General features: G+C 39.9%; 1 long non-coding RNA gene across 3 annotated transcripts in view; it reads left to right on the top strand.

Annotated features, from left to right (window-relative positions):
* Positions 1-879: 879 nt before the first annotated feature.
* LOC123968353 overlaps positions 880-17450 on the top strand; it is a 24542-nt gene continuing 7971 nt past the window's right edge. Inside the window, exons 1-2 of one of the 3 annotated variants that reach the window (XR_006824444.1) lie at positions 880-1484; positions 16899-16989. This is a non-coding gene — a long non-coding RNA (uncharacterized LOC123968353). Of the gene's footprint in view, positions 1485-16898; positions 17000-17450 lie in introns of all 3 variants that reach the window. The other 2 variants (XR_006824442.1, XR_006824443.1) reach the window with 2 other exon arrangements.

Raw genomic sequence — 17450 nt, 5'->3', positions numbered from 1 at the left:
AACATTATTATTGTGAATGTTTCCATGACAGTGCTGTGAGGCCATGAAGCTCACTGTAGATGTTTGACTATTAGTCACCACTACACCCACTCTTCTCATTATAATTCATTATGCATGAGTGCTGCAATGAGATCTGTTTTTCTGATCATTTCAGTCTGGTGTTGATTCTCATGCAAATCTCAAATTTATATAGAAACGGATAATGGGGATACAAAACTACCCTGTACAAATAACATCCAAACTAGAAATCATTGCAAGAATAGGGATGGAGGATGGATATGGATATTTGGTCCAATTTAGCCATGCCAGTGTCAGCACCCTGGGGCGTGAATGAATGTCTATGCCCATGCAAAATAAAGGAAAAAGATGTAAATGCTCATTTTATAGTGTGACCAATATTGGATTTCTGAAGCCAACACCAATGTTGCTATAAAATCTGATGTAATATATCAGCTGATATTCACATTTAAAAGTTAACCATAAAATTAAACACTGGGATCCCATAAATTTGACTACTGTGACTAAGATATGTAAAGAGCAGGACATTCTATGATTTCAGCTAGGTGTTTACACTTTTTAGAAAGATAAAACCTAAACTGTAAAAAGCTGACAGTGTGAAACAGATGAACCCCCTATTTGTGACCTAAGCACTCCATACACTAGAATCTGTAAGTAACATTACATAACATAACTCAACACTTTTCAAGGTGGTTCATGTTCAACCAACCAGTTAACAATTTTAATAGTTTTAGTAAATAGTCTGGTCGATTTATTGTTATAATTCTGAGATTAGGGCTTGTGATTTTTGGTAATTCAATGGGAGCCTAATTGAAATGCAGAAAATGCAAAATCATTCCAAGATAGGGGGCGGGGCTTCGGTTAAATTGATACCAGCGCGATTTCACTTGAGGGATAATCATAGATAGTTAGATAGCTAACATCACACAGTTTATTTCGTAATTATTTTAGCTTAATTCCTTATTGTGACTCGGAGTTTATGCTAGCAGTAGGGAGGCAAGATGTTGAAGCACCTTCGGAAACAATTCAGCCCGAGGGGAGTGCCACAAGTGAGGAAAATCAGTGGAGTTGCTGCCCACCGAAGCTAACACCTCAGCGGCTAACGAAGAACCGTTTAACGTTACACGTTTCCACAGCCCGACGGTGCCACCAGTTTAGGCCTTCGTTTTATTTACAGCGTCTCCCACATGTTTATACAAAAGTACAAAGCGCTCACATGTGAGGGTTTAAAGACAACTGCTGATTGGAATATAATGTCAAGAAGATATGCTGCATATTGTCTGTAGGGTTTTGACAAACATTTTCACTGGACATCCAGGAGCCACGCTTCACAGATGGTTCGTTGCTGACTTTTGAGAGAGCCCTTCCTTACCTGCGAGAGATGTCTGACGAATATCAATTATTAATTGATATTGTTAATTAACAATTGTTAATTCAACTCCAACGCTAGCTGACTGCAACTAATGGTGAGTAAGCTCGCTGCTTTCTTTATTTAAACTGTGGCGGTTGCTTGTAACTCTGCACGCAACTACATATCTCTGCTTATGGATTTTTGTCAACACTGTTGCAGTCAGTGATGTTGAATTGTGGATGGTAGTGAGTAGGGTGCACACATAGGGCGTGTGTTTTGCTCTCTGTGTTGTGTTGCTACTGGGCCTGTGTGTTTTCAGTAATTTGGTCTCTGGTTTGGTCAGTGCTTTTGATCGCCTTGCTGTTTGGTTGTTCTTTCAAGTTCATGTCAACAGTCTTTAAGTTTGTCTGTAAACCTTGTTGGTGCTTCATTTTTTAAATGCTTTTTATCCTTTCACTGAGATTTCACCGACTTCTCTCTTTAATCTTATGTAATGCAATGTTAAGACTGCAATGATGTACAAACAACAATACAACTAGACCTATTTATTTCTCTGACAGCTTTTAAGAACAATATCATGGGCATTTCCAAATACACATGCGTGTGCATCCTTCACAAGCAACATTATTGCCTTGACTCTGAATTTCTGTCTTGCCTTATTCCTACTCGCCTCTTGCCAGGCCATCATTGGAACTAACTACTTGTTCTTAAGTGTCCTTACTGGTTAAATGAAGGTTTAATAATGTGCAAAACAAAATTCAATACGAAATGAAATGACATGTCAATAGAGCCTTTTCAAAATATATTTTGTTGCATTCAGGACATTTTGCTTTATGCTTTAAATATCAGTGTACATCACTAAATTGGAATTTCCTTATTGTATTACTCTACAAATATCTAAGTGTTGATATTGAGAAGTAACACTTTCCACTTAAATGCAAGTTATGCGATTCAGGTTCTTGTAACCATAAAAGATGACAGAATAAATAAATGTGTACAAAGTGAGTAAGCTTTGTTGTCTCTTTATGCTTGAACCTTTATCAAGCCTAAACAACAAATCCACTGGGGGGCAGTGTCATCAATATATAAAGTTTTTGAGCTGTGTGGGGAGTTTAAATGGTACATGTTAAATGCAGTTGTTGATGCTCACCCCTACATGTTTTTAAGGAGATGAAATTTTTCAAATGATTGAAATTCTGCACCAATATGCTCTTTGGACAGGTTATATGGCCTTTAATCATGTGGCTTCTCACTGTCCCATTACCAGTTTATAGCCTGAGACTGAACTCTGGTATTTCAGTCCTTGCATTGTAACCCATCTTTGTATTAGTCATAATGGTTTTCCTGCAAGGTGGAGCTGATATGAAACAGGACGCCACTCACAGTTCACCACAAGTGTTCCAAAGGTCATAGCTTCACCCAGAGGACTTCTGGCTACCACTTTATATTCTCCAGCATCATCAGGAGAGCACCTAAGGATAGAGAGGTGCATGTATCTGTAAAAACTGGAAGCGGTTGAAGATGGCGCTTAAATAAAAATGTGTCTATAGTGTTACATATCTGTTCTTTTATTGCACTAGCAGACCTTTCAACATAATTGACTCTTCAGTGTTTGAATTTAGGTAATGGAGCAGACTTACAAAATAACACCAGCATTTATTTCTCAGTTTAACACATTTTATCTCATAACTTCTCCATTATCTAACCTCACCCACATGTTTTGTAAATGTTTAATTTTATTCCCAGTCAATCCGTTGCAAGGTCGTGCTATTCACACATGCCCCATCTTACACACCCTGTGTCATGTTCATACAGTTTTCTGCAGAGATTTTGAGCTTTAATTAGGGATTTGAGTGAGTGACCTACCTTCTAATCTCCAGTGAGTTAAGACCAAATTTTTGTTCAAGACAGTAATTCCATGGTTGGGCAGACATCCTCAGTGGCAGACCATCCTTGTACCTGAGGCAGGAAGTTAGAAATATATCTGAGTCTGTTCAAAGTAATGCACGTCTTTCACTAATCAAATGTTAGTTTTTGCTGAATCTATAACAGCCAGAGGGGGGCTTTGATCTCTCATTCTGTCTTGTGCTGGGCAGTGGGCACTGTTGAGGGCAGCCTTTTGCAGCCCAATTGGCTCAATGAGTCCCATATGGGATGCTGAAACCCATGAGCCTCCGGTTATCTGGATCTCAGCTTAGGTTCATGAATACTGAGCACACATGGCCTATTCATCAGCTAGTCTCTAAGCAGCTCAAGTATCAAGGTCGACAGTTTGGCGTGTTGCCTGAATTAACACAGGTAATTTCATATTAATACAGAGGGTGATATTCAACTCAGGGTTCAGAACTGTAGGATCATGACTCTTGTTTTTTTTGCAAGCGACTCATGGGCTTTTAATCTGTCTTTATATTCAATCATTTGCATACGCGGGTTTATAACCTAACCTACCTCCTTATCTCTCACACTCTATACTTGTAATGATCGCATGACATACATTGTAGATGAGTCATGAATAAAGCATACAGTGTAGGGCTGCAACTAATGGTTTATTAAAGGTCAGAGTACGGTCCACAGCCAAAAGTGGTATCTTCCAATTGTTTGTTGTATTCGACGGTCCAAAAAAACAAATAATATTTTGCAGTGATATAAGTAGCAGTGAAAAAAGCAGCAAAAGATATAATCAAGACCTGATAAATGGCTTAAATGGTTATTTATTGAATTTGTTGTCAATTAGAAATTTGATTCACTGATCAACGAATCAGCTGATAGTGTCAGCTCTGATACAGTGTTTAAGTAACAAAATTTTAGGAGTGCACATCATTATAGACCTTGTGTCGTTCCTTGAAAGTCATGACTTTGAGTCATGTTTCTTTTTCTTCTCTAACCCACTCCAACCAACCGAGAAACTAAATTACAATGACACCAGTTTGCGCTATGACCCAAGCAATAGAATTTAATAGAAACGTCTGAAAAATTACGGGCCAACGGAGGCCAAGAGAATTGAGTGCAGCACAGACAGAAGTTCTTCTTACCATGTGACCTTTGGGGGTGGACAACCCTGGATGGTGCAGGAGAGTTTGACCGTCATGCCCTCCCAGACAGTATGAGCCCTCAGAGGGATAGGAAAGTCTGGAGCCCTCTGACTCAGACGCTCTAGGTACTTCATGTGGGCAGATGCCTTCTTTTCTGCCTGGAGCACAAATAGATTCAGGAAAGGCAAAGTGTTTAAACAATTAAATAAATTGATTTTGCAGATAAGATGACATGTATTATGTGCTGATAAATACATTCTGTATCTCTTAAAGTACACTTTATTTGTTTTCTATAGCGAGTGTAGAACTGTTTCTCAACTCATTAAAACAGAATAAGAGAAACAAATTAAGGAAACAAAAAATAAACTGTTGGCTGTAGCATACTTGTGGTGCCTTATCCCCTCTCAACTTAATTAACTCTCTTCATTCTTTGAATTTAGGTTCTGGAGGAGACTTACAAAACAACCCCAGCATTTATAAACTGCAAATATTTTGGATAATATGATTGTGGTTATGTACAGGAGAAACATTGCAGTAAAGAAGAAGTGAAAAATACATATATTGCACCAACCACTAAAAAACATAGATATTTTTTCATGGGGCTGTCTTAACATCCACTCTGCAGCCAATCTCTAAGAAATTGTAGACAAGTCTTCATCACATTTTTACGAATAACTTGTAAAAAATTTTAATTGTTAATACTAGATAGTTTAAATGCAGTGTAGAGGTAAACACTTGAGGTTAGTTTGTGATGAAGTCCATGATATATATTTTAAATCAGTGGTAATCATTCAGCTATATATCACTGAAACGTAAGATTCTGTAAGTTTTCATCCCAATAAATCATCTCACCGCTGCTGTAAAACCTGCTAACTCTCAAACCTTGATGTTGCGTGGCTGAGAACATGATTAACAAGTGTGTTAACAAAGCTGAATACAAGGCAGTCCTTTTTATAGGTCACTGAACTTGACTTGTACCTGATTGCGAAGGGCCATTCTGTCAACGCGTGTGCGTAACAGATGCTGGTTCCTGATCACATCCAACTCTACCTTCTCAGCCTCATTCCCAAACATGGTCCACTTGTCTCTGTGATACTCTTCATCAGCATCCAGAGTTTCCTTCAGGATGTCCCTGTTGGAACACAGCACAAAGGTTTATATATTCAGGTCTATTGTTTTTTTTTCTGTTAATTGTGTAATTGTACTTCCTGTTTTAGTTACTAAGGGTGGTGAATGCAGATGCAGAACACATAGCAGCAACATTCAAATGTACAATTCATATATATATATATATATATATATATATACACACACAGTTTAACAATTGTTGTAAGTGTGTTAATTATGCACATTTGAAGTGTTTATTTTCAGCTGCACAAAATATTTTCAACCAAAACTAGACGCGAAGTAATTAGCTTCACTTGAAAATTTTGAGTAGGCTGTCAAAACAATTCAGACCTCCATCAGAGGTGGCGACAAGAGCAGAGACAGCAATTCAGACAAAGGTTTGAACATGGTTTGTAACAACACGGATCGACCTGTGAGAGAAGCAAAACGGCAATTTTACATTGATTTTTCTTTCGTTTTGTTTTTTTTGGCACAAACGTTTCTTTCTGTCCCGGTCCATTTGCAGACAAATGCTAGTTTTTTGATATTTGGCAGTTTGTCGTTTAAAAGGCTCAGTGATGATGTTGGTGGTTTGTTGCTCCATTTAAACCAGCGTGTCATTTCACATCAGCACAGTCTGTCTTTTATCGGTGGAAAATCAAGCCTCGCTGCCACTGTTGAATCACATCACTGTGAAGAGATGCGGTGCTGGTTCTCTAAAATCTCTCACATGGTGATGTGTACCTCTCCAAGACTCCTTTAGGTGTGGACAGTTCAAGAAGTTTCTGTGTCGCAGCGTGGGTAACCCTGTTGACATCCCTCTCATCAAGTTGGTTGCCACTAAGAGGGCAGGCGGTTTGTAATAGTCTATTCACTCAAAAGAAAAAAAAATTGTATCTGGACAGCTGCTGAACCTGCGCTCTGGGCTCATTTTACAGGCTGTTAAACAAAACCAGAAGTTTCTTACAGACGTCAGTGAAGCCCTCTTGTGGTCTACAACATATACATGTGTTAGGTATATTGTACGTTTGAATATATCCATAACTACATGGCATTGCACATTTTGCTTGCGTTTTTTAAAGACAGCATTTTCATATCACACACACACACACACACACACACACACACACACACACACACACACACACACACACACACACATCGCCAGCGGGGTGTGTTGCCTGAACCATCTTTTGATTGATAGTCCCCAGGGCTTAATTATTTGAACACACCCCCCCCCCCCCCCCCACACACACACACACACACACACACACACACACACTGCCACAACAAACAGAGGAGACAGAATCTTAAATATTCACAAACACTTCTCTGAGCTTTGATGGCCACTAGAGCATGAATGGCCCTACAAATGCTTGTGATAATTCAGCGAAATGCACAAACAGCATGAATAAATATGCAAATAAATATGTGCATGCATATGCAGACAAGTGCATGCCCACACATACTCACACTCATAGGCACTCAGAAACACGGCTTTGACTTTTTCTGCCACAAACTCATTTAATAAAGTGTGTGTCTCTTAGTGTTTTTAATCTCTGGGCTCTCAGATTTTAAGCCTTGAGGGAATGAACCACTGGAACACATCAAGTCAGTGGGTATGACAGGGTTTATGGCTTAATTATTGCTCCAAATGGAAATTTTAATATTACTTGTTGGTGCAAAGAACAGCAAACCCCTCCTGCCAAGACAAACCTGGCATGAATAAGTCAGCTGCATAATTTACCCCTTACCACAAGAAGAAGAAGAAGAAAACAGAAAAACCATTATGTGAATCTGATATTAATGTCCAATTGGAGCCAAGCAAGGAACTGGCGCATTCATTTCCACACAAATCAAAACAAATGTCATGCTCCCCCATCTTGCAATACTCAGGCCTTCCAGAAATAGTGTGCCAATCCTCTAGAGCTTTCAACTTCATCCTTCCGTCCTTCCTCTCTTATCCTGGGAGGAGTCAATCATCTCCAGCATTATTAGATATCTAGCCTCCATCCTAAAAAATCCATCCACACCATATTCGTCTCAGCACTTCTAAGTGGGGTAAGATTGGCGGTTTGCTTTAGAGTGAACTGACCTTGCTCACATTTAGAAAGTAGAGGGCTTTAACAGGTGGACAAATTGAGGTGAGACAAGACTGAGGAATTTGAGCTGAGCAGACACTGCTCATTGACGAAAAGAAGGGTTGTGGTAGTGGCATGGGAGAGGGCACCTAATGTGATGTCAAGTTGGCACGGCCACATCACTGCAGCTGAGACTCATTACTGTCAGATGTGTTTTGTCTTTCAAGAGGGTGTGATTGCACCCTCAGTGACCTCCCCGCCTTTTCACTTTCCCTCCTTGGCAACTCTATCTTCTACCATTACCCACCTTCTCCCTCAGTACTCATTGTGACTTCCGTCTGTTCATCTATCCAATGTTAACCAGCAACTTACCAGAAAAAAACTAGATGAAAGAATCTGGGGGTTTTTTTGTTGTTGTTTTTTGCATTGATGAAGACGTATACACACACCAGATATGTCAAATCCTTTTTGACACAACAAAAGTCTAATCAATTTCTGGACGGATAGAAGAGAACAGCAAACAGGCTGCCACTAAGCCTCCAAATGTGACAGTGTTAATAAGGCAGTTGAACACAGATACTATGTGACCCAGACTGGGGAAGTTGCCCCTCCAGTAGAAAAGGGATTTTGGTAAAGCAAATCCTGTCACAAGAGGCAACAATCCTCTTGCTTCCAGTTCTTGGTGACCTAAACCTCTCTATTCTGGGACTTATTTTTAGATATATGACATCGTCTCCATGACAGCTGAGCAGTAATCCTGTCCTGGCAACATGTTCATAAGACACTTAAAAAAGTAAAAGATTGCTCACACATGTCATCAACAAAATCCTCTCAGATTCTGATTCACTAATAAGTTCAGTACTTCGTGTACTGGCAGGAAATTAAGTTCAGCTACCAGCCAAGTGCTTACTGTCTGGTAATTTTTCAGTTGACCGGTTACTTCTTATGGTAATGACATATAATGGATATGTCCTGGGCTATTAACTCTTTTTAGATAAGTTTAGAGTAGAGTTTGTCTTTCTTCCAGGGCTGCAAATAGTGATTATTTCATTATGATGTGATTAATCTTTCAATAATTTTCTTGATTAATTGATTATACATTTGTTATGTCACAATTAATTAAGTTGATGTCTTCATTATACATTTTTGTCCGACCAACGACCACAGATTGTTAATTTACTTAAAATCTATTTAACAATTAATCGTTTTAGCACTACTTTCTACCAATAAGATGTGGGGCTCCTTCTTCTTCACCATCAAAACAAAAATACAAATACAAAGGTTTCACTGTAAGACTCAGTTGAATGATTATGGCTTATTGGTTTTATGACATCCGTGAGACAGCAAATGATGGGACAAGTCCCCAGCTGGTCTTTTTACAGACAGATGAGAGTGAGGAAAGAGCCTTGATTTCTGTTGTTTATTGAGACTCTCTATTGGCATAAAAACTCTTGTGCTGTCAATGGCTTGCAGGGCAAAGCACCAGTGAAACTTGACCCACTCGACTTTCTCAAATAAAGCGGAGAGAGAGGATGTGGTGGTGACTACTGATGGAGAGGCAGAATTTTATGATGAGCACAGATCATCCAGGAAGGAAGTCCTCTGGAGAAAAGTGGAGGCTTGCTTTATAGTCTTTGGTTCAGCCTGAGAAGAAGAGACTCATCCACTGTTGTTGCCATTTTTATTCCCACAAAAGAATCCAGAATAAGAAATAAATATAATGTGCCCAAGCTGAAGCTGCAGATGGAGATCTCCATTTGTTTTTTCCCCATGGTGTTACTTGATTTCTTTGTTGTGAAGCTTGGCTATTAGGAGTTGGATCGCAACTAATAATTATTTTCATTATAAATCATCTGCAGTAGGGTTTAACAATTAATAGAAATTTTATGAAAAGCTCAACATGGCCTACTGCAATTTTCAAATGGCAGGAGGTATAATATTTGTTAAAGTTGATATGTGTGTCAATTACCATTTAAAATAAAATATCGTCATGCTGCAGAGATGTCCTGGCTTACACACCATATTCTAAAGACTTAAATGTAAATGTAAAATGTATTTTCCTTAGCATAGCTGAATAAAAAAGAATTCAGTGCATGTAACGGACATATCGTGAGCCTCAGTCTCTATTGTTTCCTCCTTCATATGTAAATCTCACACATCCAAAATACCCCCGAAAAACAGGCGAATGCTAGATTTTATGTAACATCTGGGATGTTTACGCCCCTAAATTCAGGGCACATTAACACACGAAAAATTTTAGTCTTTTTTTCAAAAGGCACTGAAATAACAAACAAATTGCAATTTGACACTATGACGCTACAACTCCCTTGAGTACTACCTGCACATAGTGTTTGCTCATTGGTCCATTTGTAAAGCCTACCTTGACTGACAACACAGTAAACAAGAAGACGCTGATGTGGAGATTAAACTTGATGACTGACCACTGGACCACCAACACAGCGGTCAACCAGTGCATGAGTGTGTGTGGCCAGCCAGTGTGGAGAGAAAAAATGCACAGGAGAACAAGAGACAGAGGAAAGTGCCCTTAAATGCTGTAAAATTACAGATGTCTTTATGATTAAGGGACAACATGTTACTACTAGCAGGGCTGCCCTTGTGTCAGATCATATCGTCAAATCACTACCTTTCCAGAATTAATTCTATTTTTGTAAAAGTAATCATGCCATGTATGAAAGCAGGAGATGCGTTTGTATGGAAATAATATGGAACATAAAAACCTGTATACTGGTTTCAGGTGGACGTATTCAGTTACTCAGAGCTACAAGAGCTTCATGATGATAAATATAAATCCAGTCAGAAAGCTCTGAGGAAATGCAGATGCATAACAAACAATCCAAAGTGTCCAAAACTGAGAGGCCTTCATAAAATTTTAATCCTGTTGCCTTAATTGTGGATTTTTTCTTAGACTAAATAAGTTATTCTTTACGGTGGCTCCAAGGGCTCAGTGAGGAATATTTTTTTGAGGACTATGAATTTTTTTTGAAGACTACTTTTGCACTACCTCGCAATATGTTTTGCACTACCTCGCAATATGTTTTGCGTTCCCTCGCAATACCTTGCCGTAGCAGCATGAACATTTAGCCTATAGGCTAGTGAGTGGACAGTATTGCATAATGTGAGTTGCAAGGTCTTGATCCACATACCGAATAACGCCATTTCTCGCGGTCCAATGTGTTAAAAACAAAGTCACAATAGCCTATTCAACTTACAAGACACAAAACAAAAAATAGACATGCTGGCCAGTCAAAAGAAAGAATGGCATTTATTGTTTAATGCAGCAGTCATTAAACCAAAGTTAGTTTGAATCATTTGTGATTTTTAATGCATCTTCAGGAGGTTATTTTATGAGCTTTTCACTATTAGTCAGGCCCGCACAAATACGACGGTAATTTACAGTATGACACTAGACGAGACAGCTGATCTGTATACTGTCAGGGCAGTGAGAATGGCATGCAGGGCTGGAGCATTATAAAGTGCGTAGCCTAATAGTGCAACCCCAAATCTGAAGTATGTTCACCTGTATAGCCTATTTCTAACCTATTTAAATAATAGCTGCATCAGAAGTAGGCTACTTAACATTAGCGGAGCCCTGATGGCTACAAGCTTCTGAAATATAAGCCAGTAGCGGGAGCAGCCTAATAACAGTCGGCTATGTAAACAGTGTGGAAGTGCCGTAGCAGCATGAACATTTAGCCTATAGGCTAGTGAGTGGACAGGATTGCATAATGTGAGATATGTAGCCTCCATATGAAGTCTGACATGTAGGAAACAGTGTCCATCCACTTTGACTGTTTAAGCACCAAGCATCACTGATGTAAACACAGAATCCGCTTCCTCTCATCTTGGCAGAGCCTTGCGCTCTGACAGAACACTGTGTGCCCGCTGCATGCTCCAGGACATTGATGGGGGCAGGTCTGCGTAAAGATGTCAGCTTAACAGTCTTCAATTTTCCGGTGTTTGGCAGCATGAGTCCCATCTCCTCCAGACCGGACATTTACTGGGAGCAGCCTTACGTCCAAGCTGGGCCAGCATGGCTCTATCCCGGCTGTCTTCCCTCTCCTCTGGAACGATCACCCACCGTGGTGCCTGGTCCTTTTTGATTAAAGCCTACATAAATATGCCTATTGAGCAGTAGCAGGCTACTATATCAACATAGGAAATTCTCTGTTCAAAGTAAAATTCAATAAGCTGGAGTGTTGCGCTGAGAGCAGCTGAGCATATGGCTCAGAAGTAGGCTAACGGAAGAAGACAGGTATTGCGAGGGAACGCAAAACATATTCCGAGGTAACGCAAAGTAGTCCTCAAAAAAATATTCCTCATTGAGCCCTGGGAGCTACCGTAATTCTTTGCTCTTTGTTTCTAATGAAGATATTTTTTCTACTCTGTATTACAGTACTTACTGCTGTTAAAAATAAATAAACAGTATTTCTGATGCAGCACTTTTAGTATACCGGTATACAATAAGAAGTTACTCTTTTTATGTGTTTATCTTAATAGACTACATGTTGGGAAAAAAAAAAGAGCTTTACACACAACCCTATCAGAGCTAATGATAACATTAGTAGATTCTAGCACGGCAATTTAAGCATGCCATTGTCAACTTTAATCATATAAAATACTGCTATACAACATTTGAATTAGTGTGGGATTCAGCCTCTACTCGTTTTGACATGTGACATCAGATATGCGGCTCAGTTCAAGCAATTTATATAAGCAGCAGCTGTCCGGTTGTCTGTCCTCACCACCACGTGTTTTAACACTTTCAGCACTGTAGACCTCTTCAGGCAGTTTATGTGGAGAAATGAAGCCTCTGGCCACTTTCCTCCAGCAGCTTGAGACTGACACATTCTTCCCCATTCAAGGAGACATGCAATTGTGTCAGATATGTGTGACGTAGCTCTCCCGAGGGGATAACCATCCAGTCTGACTGCGTCTACTGTGACATATTTGGTCGAAGCAGAGGCAGCTGAACCATTTCTGGGTTTTTCTCATGTCGAGAAGATCCTAAGGGACTACATGACTAGCTGGCATCATGTTCAGCAGGCACATCACAGACAGAGCTGTCACCACTTTGTGAGGCATGATGCACAGCTGGAGAGAGTTGTACGCTTCTAGCCTGGCTGGAGATGGCGTCACACTCATGCTGGATGAGTCCAGATGCACTCCCAGATAAATTATTGACTGGGAGGAAAGGGCAGAGCTCTTTCACTTGTTTATGACAAATCCTAGCAGCAACAGGCGTTTCACAAGCCCCACCGTGTGAAGTGCTACGCTCTTTTCGGAGGATGCCATCATGATCAGATCGTCCAGAAAGAATAAAACCCTGATGCCTCTTCTGCTCAATGTCTCCAAAGCCGTTTCCACATATTTGGAGAAAGTGTGTGAAGCCAGATGCAAATGGTTGTGCTGAAGCAGTCCTTTTCTGATCTGCTTGGGAAGCTGGGACACAAGTTGCGCTGCAGCATGGTCATCCACACCATGAGCAGAGTCTGTGCCACTGCTGCAGCTGTGGAGAGGGCCAGAACAGCATTTGTTGGGTTTCCAAACTCGTTAGCTACCTTGGGAGGATATGCACTGGGCTGAGCAATGACCGAAGACATGAAGGAGATGAGCAACGAGATATTAAATTGGACAAATAAATTAATAAAAGTCAATTTTGTACCGTTGCATCACTGCATTCTCTCTGCCGCGTGCTCTCTCCTGCTCAATCACACACTCCTTGCACAAAAAGTAGCTACTAGATAGTGATGAGTGGTAGTGTAATGTTATTGGTAGGGCTGAAACGATTTATCGATTAAATCGATTACTAAAAAGCATTGACTCAAATATTTTGCATAGATTCTTCATTTAATCCATTTAAATTGTCCATTTATCCATTTATTTCAAGCTAAAAGAAAACAACAACTGTGGAATGTTACAGTCTGTCCACCGTAGCATCATGTCCACGGAGCAGACCACAGACATGGTAACATTAACGGAAACTTTAGCATTTAACTAAAATCATGATTGATTGTTCAGTTGAAGGCTAGCAAAAGTAAGCCGCAATCTCAGCTATAAATGTATACATGTGTGTTTGTTGTTCTCTGCCTGGTTGGGCCGTGAATTTGGGTTATAACGTCACAGTCATGAGTTAACTTACACAGCTGATCCCGGAATCAGGTGGGGGCAAGGAGGGGTGTGGTGGTGGGGATACTTCTTAAATGATGCATTGATGAATCGATGAAATAATCTGTAGAATACTCGATTACTAAAATTGTTAGCTGTAGCCCTAGTTACAGGACTAGTAAACAAGAAAAATCCCTCTGCCCCTGTTTTGGGATTATTTTGGTTTTAGTGTGGATGATAACCGTGAGCCAGCCAGCACTGGTTCAAAGCTATGTGCACATCCACTCCTCTCAGCCCAGTGATCGGTATCCACTGCAGCAACGAGTGTCATCAGGTCTTCCAGAAGGAGGAAGTGGTGTGCTTTTTCCCTCTCAATTAATTATTCCATGGACCATAATTATTTAAACCCAGCAGACCTGTCTAAGTAGGCTAATTGCATATTACACACACAGTATTGAAAGATAGATGTCATACATGCATACATTCATTTTTCTATTTTTTTTATTTTTTTTTTATTTTTTTGCAAAAATATTGCATATACCTTAAACCCCAGTGAAATTTCAGGATGTAAGAAGGTATAAGTAAATAGATACCACCCAAACCTAATTGATATTGTTCAGACTTTGTTGATGATCAACTAAAACATCTGCCATATATTTTGATAAATCTTATCTCACCATGTCCTGTGGCGGGGGAAGTTGTCCATGTTCAGGATCTCCTTGACGGACATCAGGTCAGCCGGGATGATGGGATAGAAATCAGAGTAGGAGGCTTCCTCTTCGCTGTTCATTCAGAGAACATTGGAAAAATAAAACAAAGCTGGATTATCTTGCATATCATCCAATGACACAGGTGAGAGATTAGAAAATAGATATTTTCCAATGTCATCCTTTAGTTATTTATTCTGTTGATGGAAGTATTGAGAATTCATATTAGCATGCCTATTAATTTGGTCACGGCCTATGATAAATTATCAACCTCAACTTCATCAGATCTAGTTCATTATTCTCCTCTGCCACTAGAAAGCAGCAGTGGGTCTCCAATTCTCTGTCTGAACAGCAGAGGTGGCCATACATCAGAGAGAGCCCCGGAAATGTAGGCAAACATAAAATACATATGGTTTCATTTATTCAAGCACTCCAGGGATTCAGTTTAAAACTGGCAACTCTTATCTTATCTCCAGACGGAAAACAGCTTTAATGGATTTTTGTTTTGCCTCTTCAGTTGTGAACAACTAGCAAGGTAAACAGTGACAAACCAGAATCAAACAAAATTACATAAATTGCAAAGACATGGGGATACATGAAAGACAGACCCTCTTTGAAATACAATGTCAATATTTGTTGCACAAATACCCTCTGTCAATCTCTGCAGCTCAGGGGTAAGCCACCAAGGGTGGTCCATTGTGTGTGGCACAGCAGATTTGTCACTGGTATAAACTAAAGTGTTTTCTAAAATATTATAATGGAATTTGCAGATTCAGATTGTAATTTCAACCATCTTCTCTTGCCAGACAAAAGATGAGTTAACAATAACAAGATATCGGTTACAGTGACAGCGCTGTCAGTGTTTTGTTACACAACTGCTGGTAATTAAACTGAGAATGTAGTCTCTATAGTTTGTTTTCTATCAGGACACACATGGTGCAATGTTTTCAAAGGTACCGTGTGTAATTTCTGGCCACATGTTCCAAACAAATAGTGGGGAAAGCATTTCACCTCCTCCTCCAGTTTTTTTTCTTTATAGTGATCTGGTAAGCAAACTATGTAACTTGTAAGCTGCTTTATTTGGTTATTGTTAAACTGATGACAACGATTTCACACCCAGTCTGCCCAGACAGAGACAGGGAAGGTAAAGTGGTGGCAGGAGGCAAAGAAGAGGTAGCAGAGAAACGAGAGGCCGAGGAGCTCTACTTTTTTGCCCTCTTAAGTTGGACTGAAGGCAGACCGGACAGTGACTCATTAACATCCAAACAGTGACTACTTAAAATGTTTTTATTGTTTTAAACTAAAATTCTGTTGATATTGGACACATTGCACGCTCACACATGTTAGGTGCAAATCCATATCCAACCAGGGCAGTGACCGTTTTGTGCGAGCAATGGTAATACCATCATCAGCTGCTTCTGCTCTGTCAGTGTTCCTCTTTTCATCACTGGTGTACATACATGCATGCTATTGTCTACAGGCAGATAACATAATCGGGAGGAACATGGGCTCCAGATGTAAGCACAGGCAAATGCTGACTGTGTGGTGTTTACAAGCCAAAGGGTTTTGGATCTGAGCCAGGAAGTTGTTCATGGTACAATGGCAATTTTAATTGTTGAGGCATCATAGCATGCAATCATATGCAATGTTCCATTTTTTCCGTTTGAGTCAACTTGTGGTTGAGCTGTTTGTGTTCCAACTGGAACACAAACTGCACATGATGAACCCGACATAAAGAGCAGCAACTAGGCACATACAGTAAAGTGATTCTAAAACAATAAGGAGAGCCATTTGCTGTCTCTTCCTGTGAGGATGTAGAGTAGTCTCCTTATCATGGGCGCATAGTCATACCCATGCATGCACACGCACACAAAGACAATAGTGTGTAAGCCAACACTAAAGCATGAGCTTCCCATTTAAAGCACCAACAATAAACTGAGTTGACCTTTTCTATGTGCACCCCCCTAAACAGGAGAGGGGCATTTGTTGTTGGTGACAAGGTCACTTGAGGCAATGAAGCTGTAACCAGAGAAGCATTAATTTTTGCTCAGCCTTTGTCTACAGATGACTGTTGCTCTTTTAACAAGAGTAATTACAACAGCAGTGACAGGATATTTTAAGTTTGAAGGCTATTCTTGGTATACTTGTGTCAGTAGATCATCACTTATACAGCATGATTTTGCCTAATGTTGAAGTAAAGTACATTACAGTACAACGTAGCCCCATTGAAAAGGATAAATATTTTTTGGTTGTTTAGATCTGCCAGGACTGTATATTTACTCAGGTGTATAACTACCGCTGCTGCTAACATCTAGCCTCAGGCATTACTTTCAACAAGCCATCTTACAAATCGCAATGCAAATTGACATGACTTCTCGTTTTCTTTTGTTTGTAAGCTGGGAAATTTCCCCATTTCATGGTGTTCAGATGACAACTTCTGCTTTTGCCATCTTATTTTTCTCTTTCCTTTATTTAGGTTCCCTTTGAGTGTTTGCTGAGAGGCTTGGGCCGTTGAATAATGTACTGCAGAGCCTGCGGCTGGGCAGTATCACAAGTGCAGCCTAAAGGTGTGTGTATGTATGTATTGTTTTATTTATTTATATATATATATATATATATATATATATATATATATATATACACTCACCTAAAGGATTATTATGAACACCATACTAATACTGTGTTTGACCCCCTTTCGCCTTCAGAACTGCCTTAATTCTACGTGGCATTGATTCAACAAGGTGCTGAAAGCATTCTTTAGAAATGTTGGCCCATATTGATGGATAGCATCTTGCAGTTGATGGAGATTTGTGGGATGCACATCCAGGTCACGAAGCTCCCGTTCCACCACATCCCAAAGATGCTCTATTGGGTTGAGATCTGGTGACTGTGGGGGCCATTTTAGTACAGTGAACTCATTGTCATGTTCAAGAAACCAATTTGAAATGATTCGAGCTTTGTGACATGGTGCATTATCCTGCTGGAAGTAGCCATCAGAGGATGGGTACATGGTGGCCATAAAGGGATG

Source organism: Micropterus dolomieu, linkage group LG03 (assembly GCF_021292245.1).
Source record: "Micropterus dolomieu isolate WLL.071019.BEF.003 ecotype Adirondacks linkage group LG03, ASM2129224v1, whole genome shotgun sequence".
Classification (NCBI taxonomy): domain Eukaryota; kingdom Metazoa; phylum Chordata; class Actinopteri; order Centrarchiformes; family Centrarchidae; genus Micropterus; species Micropterus dolomieu.
This window is presented reverse-complemented; position numbering and strand designations above follow the sequence as displayed.